Source organism: Brachyistius frenatus, unplaced genomic scaffold, assembly GCF_029030835.1.
Source record: "Brachyistius frenatus isolate BFR_SWC_R1_liver_20210118 unplaced genomic scaffold, ASM2903083v1 Contig_40, whole genome shotgun sequence".
In the NCBI taxonomy this organism is placed as follows: Eukaryota; Metazoa; Chordata; class Actinopteri; family Embiotocidae; genus Brachyistius; species Brachyistius frenatus.
The window spans coordinates 2,617,345-2,630,834 of record NW_027210639.1 but is presented as its reverse complement, the minus strand read 5'-3'; the positions used below and the strand labels follow the sequence as shown (position 1 = coordinate 2,630,834).

Sequence of the window (13,490 nt, the reverse complement as noted above, 5' to 3'; positions counted from 1 at the left end):
ATTACTCGCTAATAAAAAGGAAAAGCCTCAAATTAAAACCCGGAATAGGTAATTAATGTTGTGTGCTGCGGCTTCTTTTTTTTTTTTTTTTTTAGCCCATAGACTATTATTGTGAAAGGATACTGGCCTTCAGGGAAGAAAGTCAGTTCCTGATTGTTCCAGAAACGCATGCAGATCCAACAGACCTGAGTGGGAATCAGCCACTTCCAATTATGCAACTCAATTCAATTGCAGTTCTGTAGAGAGGGTCCCATTATTTATTGTATTTTTTTTTTTTTCCCCCTCGTGCTGTGTGTCTGTGGTCTTTTTTTTGTTCGAGGGCAGCTGGGATTACTGAGGCTGGTCTCTGGTGTGGGTGTTGTTGGGGGGGTAGGACCGTATTGGACGCTCGGTAGTCGAGGTTGGACTCAGCTGAGAGAAGATGTCGGGGCAGACGTTGACGGACCGCATCGCCGCGGCGCAGTACACCCTGACGGGATCCGACGTGTCCCGAGCTGTGTGTAAATCTATCTATCCATCTAGCTATCTATCTATCTATCTATCTATCTATCTATCTATCTATCTATCTATCTATCTATCTATCTATCTATCATCATCTATCTATCTATCTATCTATCTATCTATCCAAATCTAAAAATCTATCACCTGGAATGTGATCATATCTATCTATCTATCTATCTATCTATCTATCTATCTATCTATCTATCTATCTATCTATCTATCTATCCATCTAGCTATCTATCTAGTGTCTTTTCGACCCACCATCCATCGTCCTCATGTACAACTAGGCCATGCACCAACGCCACACACATCCATTCCTCCCTCCAATGTGTGTTAATGTGCTTGGAGGCTGTCATTCAGCTCCAGTGCACACACGCACACACGCACACACACACACACACACACACACACACACACACACACACGCACACACACACACACACGCACACACACACACACATTATAACCAGTGCTAGAGGCGTCCACAAGCCATAATTGAACAAACCGAACTTCCTAGCTGACGACAGCAGGGCTTCTTTCCTTCCCATCATGGTGGGCAGATGAGCATCGGTGTCGAGGCAGAGGGAAGCATCAGAAAGCCTTAGACCAGGTACTTAAGTCCTGTCGACTGGAGACTCCATGCTGCTGAATGCATAATTGAAAAGGTTAAGAGTTGTGTTGCTACTACTAAACACACGAGTCTTTTTCGGCAGGGACCAGGGCCCCTGTGATAGTGCTAAAAAACAGATGTGTGGCCCTGCCAGCGTGTATGACCGGTTTCTTTTTCTTGCTGCAGTGTGTTGATTTATTGCTTTGTATGAAGAAGGGGCGTGAAAAGAGGGAGAAGGGGTGACTAATCAACTTGAAAGGTCAAAAGAAATGCAGAGAAAGGCTGTTTGGAAAGGATTTGATGGATCTTCATGTTGCAGTCTCTCTTCTCAGAAAGCAGCCGTGCATAGAGTTGATTGACATGTGCAAAGGCTAATGCACTAATTAGATGGATGTCATGAAAGTGGTGCAAAGGAATGTGGCCTCCACAATATTTGGATGCTAAAAGTGTTTCTTCTAGATGTAAGTCTACATGGAGGCAGTATCATACCAACCTGTACTGTATTTGGGATTTAGACTTTTGAATGACACAGTTTATTGTTCTGGGCTTCACATCAATCTCAGAAACCAGCGGCTCAGGTCTGGGGGGCGATTTTACCTATATGGGAGCAAATATAAGGAGATGCCAGATATCCAGGCCAAGATTTTTTTCTTCCGTGTGCTTATGGTCCGATTGAGACGTGAGAATGGAGAGACGTCTCTTTATACTCATTACAACAGAGATAATTAAAAAAAAAAACGAAATCGTCATCGGTCAATCGTGAAAGATTGCATTCTGTCCGGTGCGCTTTGCTTTTTGCTCTCCACAAAGATCGTTTCCCCGCCTGCAACAGAAAGCCCAAAATGTGATCGGTCACTTCAGGGACGAGAGATGGAAACCGTCTCGCTTCCGACACCAAAGTCTTGCGTAAAGATTCTGTGTTCAAATGCAGATTTCTGTTTTGAGATATTAGCTTTACACTCACTTAGTAAAACTCCTTCAGCTGCGCCACTTAAATAAAAATATTGAACTCAAAAATCAAACACATCTGGCAAATAATAAAGCTTGAACATCTATTGAAGTAAAACTCCAGTAAGGACACCAATGACTTCAATGTTTTTTTTGCCAGCAGCGTATACAGTATATGTATACTGTACATTAAAATGTACATTTACTTTCAGTCCCCTTTTAGTTTTAGCAGTCAGATCAGAACATGTTTTACTCATTTAACAGATGAGTTTGGACTCTGTCTCTATTTACGGTGAGCATTTCTGTTAATTACAGTCAATGTGTAATCCATGAAAAAAATAGCAATGAACAAACCACCAATGTGAAAAGTGCATTGATTCCACATTGGAGAAACAGCCTCGGGGGCGTTGTCAGACATTATACCATACACCATCCACCGCTGACATTTACCTGTTGTGCCGCTCTAAAAGAAACATGTCCAGTTTTAACCTCCATTTGCTCTGTGACCCCCAGCAGAAAGATTGAAACCTCTGCTGTCAGCAAAACCTGTTACCAACAACATTGTTAGGATTTTCCCATGTTGCTGTTATCCTGTTTAATAAGAACAGGCTGACATCAAACAATGCAGTGTACTGTATCAACCACATGGTCTCATAGATGTATCTTTGGCTCCTGGATATTCTGACTATTAAGACAATAATTTAGATATTTTAGTTATATTAAGATGCTGAAAAGATATTACTGATTTTCTTCTTACACATCACATTTTTATATTATTCTGTATTTTGGGGGTTTCTGGCTCTTAATTTAAAGAGCTGCTCCTCGATCATCCCGAAACATGACAGCAACAGAACAATTAAGACTTCTCTTATCTTGCTTTTTTGTCACCCTCCATGTGAGCTCCGCCAATCGTTATCAAAGCAGTATCATGGAAGAACCATGCACTACTGACCTTGGTTTGACTTCACGCTGTCACTCAGTAAGTCATTTAAAAAACCCATTGGATGGTAAAAGGGATTCGTGTTTGTAGCTGTGTGTTCAGGGTCTAAAAATATCTCTCATGGATTGTTCCACTGAGGACCAAATGTGTGCTGGTCTGGTTGAAGTGACATCCAGGGCACTAAGCTCCTCATGCTGTGATCCTGAAGCCGCACAAAGAGAAAGAATCTGAGAAAACCACAAGTCAGAGAGGATGTGCACTGATTTAGGTGCTACAGCATTTCTGAGGATGGAAGGCACCGCAAATAGACAATATTCGAAAAGCATGGGGTGAGAATATAAACCGACATCTCCTGGTTATATCTATTATGCAATTTTGTTATACCCCAAATCTAACTTATAACTGTAACAGTTAAAAAAAAAAGGGGTTTGTGTCTTTAAGCCACAAACTGCTGACTTTATAGACAAATAAAAGCTAACGTGAATGATCCGAGTAGCAGCGCAGTAGTAGTCGTGTGTATCTAGAGATTTTGTTGTTTATTTTAGGAGCTTGACAGATAACTGCGATACAGATTGGAAGTCTTCTGAACTCTTAAAAGATTACAGCTCAGGCAGCAGTACTGATTGCCCAACACCCCACATGATCTGAGTGTATTACAGAAGGATCCTGATATCCTTGAATGACACAGGCTGAATGTGTGTGTGTGTGTGTGTGTGTGTGTGTGTGTGTGTGTGTGTGTGTGTGTGTGTGTGTGTGTGTGTGTGTGTGTGTGTGTGCGTGTACGTTCACAAAAAACTGCTTGTATGCCACAAGCCTCTGGCAACATCCCAGTCAAAGGACTCGAGTGTGGATCCAATTGAATATTTTGTTGTCAGCGGGAGCGGGCGGTGCAGAGGAGGAGGTGCAGGTGGGAGTGAAGTACTTGAATGGGCTGAAGTTCAGAAGGCATCAGGATTGTTACTGTAAACAAAGAAAAACGTTTCCTTCGGTAGTTTTAGACACCAAATCTGAAAGGGTCTCAGCAGACCTGCAGCTTTCTGGGAGTTTGTTCCAGATATGTGGAGCAGAAAAACTGAACGCGACTTCTCCATGTTTAGTTCTGACTCTGGGGACAGAAAGGAGACTCGTCCCAGACGACCTGAGGGGTCGGGATGGTTCATGAGGTTGCAGCAGATCAGAAATGTATTTTGGCCCTAAACCATTCAGTGCTTTATAAACCAGCAGCAGGATTTTAAAGTAAATTCTTTGTTGGACAGGAAGTCAGCATAAAGACTTCAGAACTGGAGTGATGTGATCCACTTTCTTGGTCTCAGTGAGAACTCGAGCTACAACGTTCTGAATCAGCTGCAGCGTTCTGAGTGACTTTTTAGAGAGACCTGCGAACACACCGTTACAGTAGTCGAGTCTACTGAAGATGAATGCATGGACAAGTTTTTCCAAATCCTGTTGAGACATAAATCCTGTAATCCTTGATATATTCTTCAGGTGATAGTAGGCTGATTTTGTAATTGTCTTGATATGGCTGTTCAGATCGAGGTCTGACTCCATGACAACACCTAGATTTCTGGCTCGGTTTGTGGTTTTTAACATCAGTTAAGCTGAGCGCTGACTTTCAATCATTCTTTCTTGGCACCAAAAACAATTACTTCTGTTTTATCTTTGTTTAATTGAAGAAAATTCTGGCACATCCAGTTGTTGATTTGTTCAATGCATTTACCCAACCCTTGTATGGGATTATAGTCCCCTGGCAACATAGTTATGTAGATCTGTGTGTCGTCTGCAAAATTATGATAACACACTTTGTTGTTTTCCATAACCTGAGCCAGTGGAAGCATGTAGATGTTGAACATCTACATTAAGGTACATTGATATCAACGACCCTCTCTTCTGATTGGCTGAATCCTTTCAGAGTGACCCACGCACAGGGTTTATTTGGTCTTGTAGCTTGCTAGCCCTGTGACGCGATGAATACTCAAGGTTTTCTTCACTGTGACGGGTTGGACCGTTGGCCGCTCTTGAGGACATACAGGAGCGGGAGTTTGTGACATCACAAACTCGTGGAAGTCCAACTGGCTCATCCAAACGACTCTGTTGCGTAATACAGGCTGTGTGCATTTCTTTGTGGTTGAGCCTGAAATTTGGCAATTTCCCAGTATTTATATGACACCTAGACCTGCTTTTATGAATAAGAAAGTAACCTTTAATGTTTGAAAGATTTGCAAAGGCTACCTTTAAGTTTGGGTTATTGAGGGAAAGTATTTTTATCCTGGTGCAGTCGTGTGACCATCTGCCACGCTGGCAGGCACACAACTCAGGGGTTCACGATGGAGTGAGGAGCGACATATGCATGGCATGTTCACTGACACTTGTTAATGGTATGACAGAGTGATGTGTGGGAAGAGAGTCAGACAGTACTGTTAGAAATATCAGAATTATAAAACGATGACTGAACAGAAAATATATCACCATGTTTTATACGTACCAGTCCTCCATGCTGGGTGTGTTTTACATCCTGCACTGGTTCTGTCTGCCTGGATTGATTAAACCTGGAGGATTAGACATCATCTGGCATTATACAAATTCTCATCCACTTTATTCTGCTGCCACTGCAGAACTCTTCAAGTCTGCGCTGTTTCATTTCTAACCTAAAACAGCAGCTGCCAAATTATTACTTTGATCAAAGTTATCATTTTTTTCCCCCTTCCTCTATAAAACTCAATCTGTGACAAGCAGTATTTCAATTTTCTTTCTGCCTCAGAATTAAAAGGGTTATTTGGATGTATCCTTTTCCTGGTTGGGTGAGGAAGACGACTGAGCTTTTTCTGAGTGTCAATCCTAAGACTGAGATCAGAGGACATGAGAGGGTATCTGTGTCCCAGAGGGAAGCAACAGGAGGACTAGTGGAGCAGGATTTGAGTGTCAGCCAAATGAAGATGGCTCTGTTTCCAAAGACAGGCCCCACCACTCCTGCTGCTCCTAATAGCCTCCATCTTTATCTTCTCATGTCACCCTAACCTCTTAATCCTCCCACTGTCAGAGAGTTAGGACACGACGTTGTGTTTTTAAAAACATTCGGCATCACGTCGCCCTCTCTCTCCTCTTTACATCCACGCACTGTTTAAAGCCAAACGATGGTTTATCACAACGACCTCGTCTCTTTTTAAGCGTCGTGGCTGATATTCTGTCTCTATTTTCTGCAATAATTACCACCGGCTCTGCTGCTGCTCTAAATCTACTCCCTCCAATTAATATTTTTTTAAACACAGAGATGCGATGATGCTCTGCTCAGGGCGAGCGGAGGATAGATTACCTGCTGTGTGTGTGTGTGTGTCGGTGAGGGGGAGAAGCAGGAGAGTGAGCAGTGGGAAACATAAACAGCGTGCTGGGTCCCCTTTGGCTGCTATGTGCTGTTACCACAACATGAGTCACCACCAATGTGTTACCACATTTGAGAGACAGACTGTCTCTTTGAAGGAAGGAGGGTGGGGGCGGGGCTTGACGTCTCATGATGATGTTTTAAACCCTGTCTTTGCAAGCTTTCAAGTTTACTGCCCCTGATCCAAAATTAAATAAATTGATGTCCTTCTGATATCATTATAGATACTGCAATAACCCTCAGCTGCACAATTTGCACTTTTTAAATTAGTCAAACCAATTGAGTTTAGACAATTATGTAGCTCATGGCAACCTTATTGTTTATATTTTTTCATTTCTAAAATGTGTAAACTTATTTTCTTTCTTGCAGAGAGCTAGATGAGGATATTGATACTAATCTCACAGAAAAAGAATTTCTCTCATGTTAAGGTCTTCACAATATTTTGCATCAAAACCATAGACTGCGTATATTGTTATGCCTGTGGTGTGGTTAGGTTTCCACTAAAGGTGGGCGGGGCATAATGTCCTCGGGTTTCCAATCAGATCGAGTGAGATCCACCCTTTCGCTCCTTACCATCTCGTACAAGTATGGTCTGAAATAGCAAGATGGCGACTGCCGAAATCCAAAATCAGGCCCCGTAACGGCAGCTCACAAACCAATAGGTGATGTCACTGGTGGTTACCACTTTAGCAAAACTATTCATAACAGCAGTGATGCGAATCTTCTACGGTTGCAACAGTTTTTCAAAAAGAAAGTTCAAATAGATTCAGAAATGTCAAAATATCTAAAAAAAAAAAAAAAACCCGCCATCGCTGATATTAAGGTATTAAAATATACTGCGGTAGGAGGAAAATTTGAATACTGTCGAAAACATGTGCTTCTTTTTCTTTTAAACTGACAGAGGTGCTCAGAGAGAACGAGATACATCGTAGTGCACATCAACCAATCATCAACCAGTCATCAACCAGTCATCAACCAGTCATCAACCAGTCAGCTGGACAAACAGGCAGGCAGTCGGTCTGAGAAGGAGGTCAGTTTGGGTTCAGACCTGGTGAGCACCAACACGGATGAAGCTGTGTAATGTGCTCTGTCTGCACCATCAGAGTTGTGGGGGTGTGCTGCCAGTGCAGGATCTGAATTAGGTATTTACACAGTGAAAACTCGGGATGTCACGATAGCCGAAATGCACAATTTGATTTGTTGATGTTTTTATTTCCGTTGCGACGCTCAGAAAAATCAACCTCCTTCCTTAAATACAATGTTGCTTTACTGCCGCGCAGGATTCACGCTCTGTGTGGGGACTCGTGAAGATCTTCGACTTGTAATCTCTCTTACGGATGCTGTAGCCATCAGAAATATGAATTATTAAAGAAAAATCGTTTCAATCAACTCAATTATTAGCTCTTATTATCTCTGATTACTTATTTGATTCTGATTTTCCATCAGGAATTAACCAGCCAAATGTGTGCAAAATATTTCATGTCTCCCGACAACTGTAACACAATCTGCTGAAGCCGGTGAGTTCATGAAATGTGGAGATGAGCTTCAACAGGATTTAAACAGTCCGTCTTCATTCCAGGCACAGACACAACTATTGTTAAAATGAATAAGTAGCAGCAGAGGTGTGACCTGCCTGAAAAAATGTCAGAAAACCTGACAACAAACTGAGGTCTTATTTAAGCCCCTCCGATGTCCCAACGCTGTCAGCGTGGATGTCGTCACAGAAACTGCTGGCTGCTTCTGCTTGTTATTTTTTTTTTTCATGCTGCTTCACACTTACAATCCTGTGAGTTCAGAATACAATCAGTGTTGTACCGGGGAGCTGCGGGACTTTGTTGACACCTACGTAGATGACAGCTCGCTGCTGTGAGAGAGCACTGAGTTCAAATAAAACAATCAGAAATTGATGCCGCTTTAAAGATAATGATGACAATAACATGCACTTTACAGTATATGTATGTTTTAGACCAGAAATATACTGACTGGAGAAATATTCCATTGATGATATGAACAAGATTGGACATCTCATTCAAAATTGAAGTTGGAATTAAACAGTGCACCTCGGTTTGGATAAAAGGCGTCGTGTTGTTAGGAAACATGCCTGCTGAGGATTGTACTGATGAATGCAGATTGTCAGGACCTGTGACCAGAATTTCAGCTGTTGTGGAATTTAATGCAGACATCCAATTTATAATGTGTAGTCGACAGTCTTTTACAGACTGGAGGGGGTTTCAGGCTTTACGCAGACATAGAACTGTTTAATCAGCACAACGGTGTTAAATAGTCTGTGCTGAATATTTCACATCAAACTTATTCTTACCGGCAGCGGTGCGAATTTATGCCAGTTGTTCAAAAAAGGATTTGAAAATAATTCGCATCTGCTCAGTCTTCAGAAAAAACGATGGGTTGAACACGATGCCGATATTGTCCTACTCCTCCTCACTCGACGAAAAATACTTTGATACGTTAGCCAAACCTGCCGTGACATTGTTGCCTGCTTCCTACCAACTCTACTACATCCAACAGTAAACTACATTAATCACTCACTACTCTGATAGTCTGATTGTTCGGTGATGTTCCTCCGTACTTTGTCCATGAGGTCGTTGTCTTTGTAATTTATGTTCTCTTTGTCATGTAACTCCGGGTGGCGAGAGACAAGCCTCCTACCATCCAGACAATATGGCCAAGTGGGAACATACTGCATGTAATGGGAATAAAAGTGCATAATAACATTGCATCAGCAGTCCTTCAGACAACATTTGCTTTTCTAAAAAATTACACAGATCAATAAAATATGCTTTTATTGGCTAAGATAGCGATCTTGAAGATTGGTCTTGAGTCTGTCTTCAGTAAGTGGCATAATGCTCAATCGGACACTCAATCGGACTCAATCCACACATTCTTTTTTCCATCACTTTGATAGAGTTTCATTTTGTTTCATCAGTCTACAGAACTTTGTTTCACAACTGTTCCAATTTCTTTTTGAAAACGGTTACCTGGTGTTTTTGTTTCTGAGGTTTACGGGGGAGTTTGCATCTTGTGGTGAATCATTAAAGGTTCTGGCCTTTCAGTCTTCTCGATCATTTACAAGGAAACATGTTCACCAACATCCCCGAGATCATTCTTGACTTACAGTGCAGTCATGGAGGTGATTTTCTTCACCTCTTTTGTGCATGAAATCATGTTGAAATGGTCAAAAAAACATTTTGTAGTCATGCGTCCAATTACTTTTGCACTTTTATATCTTTATATCTTACACTGTTAAAATGGCTATATCCCCTAGACACGCCTTTTTATATTGATGTACTGACAGAATACTTCTATTCTTCATCCTAAGTCTCCCTCTTGTTAAACAGTGCACTGTTTGCTAAATGGTGAGTTGCAGTGAAGAGAAAAATGTAAAAGGAGGTTGTTGAGGAGGCTCGGTATGTACTGCAGCGCTGCTGTCACAGCGGGTCTCTTCTCAAGACACAGATGTGTCTCTAATGTCAAACAGTGTGTGGGAGGTGGACTTTCCCACCAACGGTGTGTGTCCAGATTAATAATGTGGGTCAAGGATCCCCCGTACAGCTGCTATCAGACCATCATCTGCTCTACATCTGAGCACCTGAACCAAATGGTTTGCTTCCCCTTATTTAATACGTCCCTCCTCTTACCCTGCCTCTCAGTTCTTTTCTGATGTTTCCTGGAGGTTGCAGTACCCTTGAGTCTTTTAGTCTGAGGATAGAAACAATACTATCAGTCCAGTTGTATCTGTGTTGGGATGTGCTGCACTTTAATTGGCAGAACGTACCCTGGACAGGATGCAGGTAAATAGTGCTTCGTCCTGGTGAGCAGCGAAAAAGCAGAAGCCTTTCCAGCAGCTCAAACATTAAATGGTCTTGTGTATTATCCAGGCTGCATATCAATAATGCAGCGAGGCTAGGGTTTCCTGCATTTTGATTACTCTTTCTGACTGCTGAGTTTGGCCTGAGGGCCTGACTTTGCAACAAAAAAAATAGGCAAAGTGTCATGAAAATGTATTCTCTCAGTGAATCACCAGATTCAGGGGAATCTGGGAACTTTTTGAATTGTTTTTTGACAAGTTTAAAATAGGTTTGAAAGCTTTATCGCACCCATGCCTTATTCTGACTCCTCCCCTCAGATTGATCTGTCTTGTTTCTTTGTCACCCAGGTCACAGGTCAAAGTGTTATCCAAAAGCAACCGGACTCTCATCCAAGAGGCTTCTTCAGTTCTAACTGACTGGAGGAAAGTCGTTCGATTTGAAATGCTTGTGGAGGCGTTAATAGCGCGACAGTTGTGGAGGTCCCATGTGAAACCCACCTGGCACAACCTGGGAGTCGCTAGAGTGGCAGTGGTGATGGTATGAATACGTTTTGGGTCGTTGACCAACTTGGTCATCGTGTGAGTCAGTATGGTCACACGAAGGCCGCTGTGAATGGCTGTTAACCTTGCTGGGAACAGATCTCAGGACTGCATTTTAAGTGGCTTAAGTGTGACTACTTCCTCTGTTGAGTGATGGTTGTTCTAGTGTGATACAGGTGGCTTCTGGACGGTAGTTGCTAATGGCTACCACTCATCATTTGTTCATCTCTCCATCAAAGTCCGATATATGCAACTATTTGAAGAGTATCCAACTAGTTTCACGTCTTATCATTAAGTTTCATCGGCCTTCCATATGAGCTTCCAACGGTTCAAAGGTCCAGGTTCTTCATTTAGTGGCGGAGTCATTGATAAATTTAGAAAAGGACCGTTTGTTCTAAGTTCATCCCCTCTTTGTTACTTTTTTTATCAGATTATATCAGCTGGAGCTGGCTAGTTTATTATTCTAAAATTACTTATGTGCGTTGGATAAAAACTGTTCCAGTAAGTATGCACTTCATGGCTGCTCACACGATATCATGCTAAAAGACTGAATTAAAATAGTATGTCCAAAATAAAGAAACTGTTTTTTTTTCTCTCGAGCCAGTCCTGGTATTATCTGTTATAAGTGCCATCCAAAGGCAACGGGACCTGCTTGAGGTTCTCGAAAACATTTAATTTGTTCTTCACTTCTAGCTGACTGATGGGTCGTCGCAGGTTTTTAACCTTGTGGGGTCATGACACCTTGAATGTCACTGAGGAGGTCATTGAGTCGTTGACCCACCGGGCCATCAAGTGAGTCTTTAGGGTCACATTAGTGATAGTGCTGCATAATAAGCGGCTGAAAAATTGTGTCATCACCTCCTTTGTTTAGTGATGTTAATTTCAGTTTGACATACTTTTACTCTCTTAAAACAACTCGCTCACACGCACTTGACAATGAGTAGAAGAGCTTTAACTGCCTTTTGCCAAGCAGAGATATACTGTAGCTGCAGACCCCCAGATGTTGGCCTGCATTTTTTTTTTTTTTTTTTTTTACTTCCTAGATTATTTGGTTTGTTAACTCATGCAAACAGACACATCTGGGAGTATTTCAGCTTTTTCATCTGTGCACCTGACTGTGCAGCTCTAGGAATGTCTGTTAGGTTTCTTTCAGTAGTTTTGAGCCTCTTTAGGTTCTCAGAAGTTTTTTCTAATTGCACCACCACGTCCTGCATGCTGAAAGCTTTGGTTAAATATTTAGAGTTTCTTTACAACCCTCCCTTTCTATGCTTCTTCTGCTCTGGGCAGACTTTTTATCGTACAAGTTTCTCTTTGACAGGAAAATAACTGCAACAATCCAGAAAAAATGGACTTGGCATTTGGTTCACTGTAGTCCTGGGTGGATATCTGTCTCTGTCTGCTGAACTTCCCCTGGAGCCGAGGAACCTGCACCTATAACAAATCCACAAGCCACAAGCTGGGGATTTTATGCAGACAAGGGAAGAAACAAGGCCTCCTGGGAAATGAACAGCTAATAAGAAGACCAGTGGGGCTGAGGCAGACAGTAGAAATGCACAGAGCAAGAGAGATAGCACGGTGGCTGCAATGTAGGTGCTTTAATTTTTGGTCGGAGAGCATCAGTAGTTCACGGGCCAGAGGAAGGACACTTAGACTCATTAGAGGAGGACTGACCAGCGAACACAGCAGATCTGTTCACTGATTGTTCACTGGGAGAAAAGATTAATGGAAGTTTAGCTGAATGATGAGCGAGGACGAACAGCGTTAATCCCCTAGCTAACGAACAAGGCTCTGTTTGATGTTCACTGTATGAACACGACAGCAATCAACCTGTTATTGAGCGTTTCCTCTCAACACAGGGAGTGTGTTGGATTTGATGATGTCTGAAAAAGAGCAGGACAGTTACAGTCTGAACATTTATAGCCACCATGACGGAGGAGACAAGGAACACTTTCTCTGTGTCCTCCAGCTACAGAAATAGCTGTTGTCGGACGTGATTAGCTTTCATTTATTAGCGTTTCAGAGCCAAAGCGCAGGTTCTTTTTCACACATTTGTTCGTCAGGAGCTTCGCTCAGAACGATTCTTTCTGACTCCTGACTGCGTGCCGAGCTTTTCAGCCCAGAACAAGCTAACGTAGACCATGTTTCTCAGTCTCTAAGCCTACTTTGAGCAAACATACGGTGTTAACGACTAACGGCCACCAAGTGCCGAACATTCCTGTCTCCTGCACGTAAGCCACCTGCACTGAGCTTCCTTAACATCACACTCAAATCTGGATGACAGCTGACCTTTGTGTTAGTCAAGCCGCTTTATTTAAGAAGCGTGTGTGCTTTTAACAGCTGCAGGGATCGATTATGTTTTGTAAGACTCACAATTTTAAAATGACACAAACTAATCGCTGCAAAAAAGTGCATTCATGGCCCGCATTCAAAATGGTCAGATACAAGTGCCACACACCAACTTATTAACAAAAGACTTATTGAAAGGGAAACTATTGTGGATTAAAAATCCAGCACTGGAAATGTTGTATAGGCTATGAATCACAGTAAGTACTCAAAGCTGCAGTTATTATATCAAGAAATATTTTCGTAGAATAAAACAAAACTTGAGAACCATGCCACACGATGTTTTCACCACAAACTTGTGAAATACAGGAATAAAAGGTTTATAGATGGTTGTGAGTGACGTCAGCTGCTGTCTCTCTCTCTCGAGGCATCGGCAGAGATATTACTGGATCAATAATGACATGTT

The 13,490-nt window shown here is 42.1% G+C and overlaps 1 protein-coding gene across 12 annotated transcripts in view; it reads left to right on the top strand.

Moving 5' to 3' along the window:
- Nucleotides 1-648: 648 nt before the first annotated feature.
- LOC138622966 (clathrin coat assembly protein AP180-like) overlaps nucleotides 649-13,490 on the top strand; it is a 52,122-nt gene continuing 39,280 nt past the window's right edge. For all 12 annotated transcript variants that reach the window (XM_069702171.1, XM_069702169.1, XM_069702161.1 and 9 more), the window contains exon 1: nucleotides 649-652. The gene's annotated coding sequence lies outside the window, so the exon portion shown is untranslated. The remainder of the gene's footprint in view (nucleotides 653-13,490) is intronic.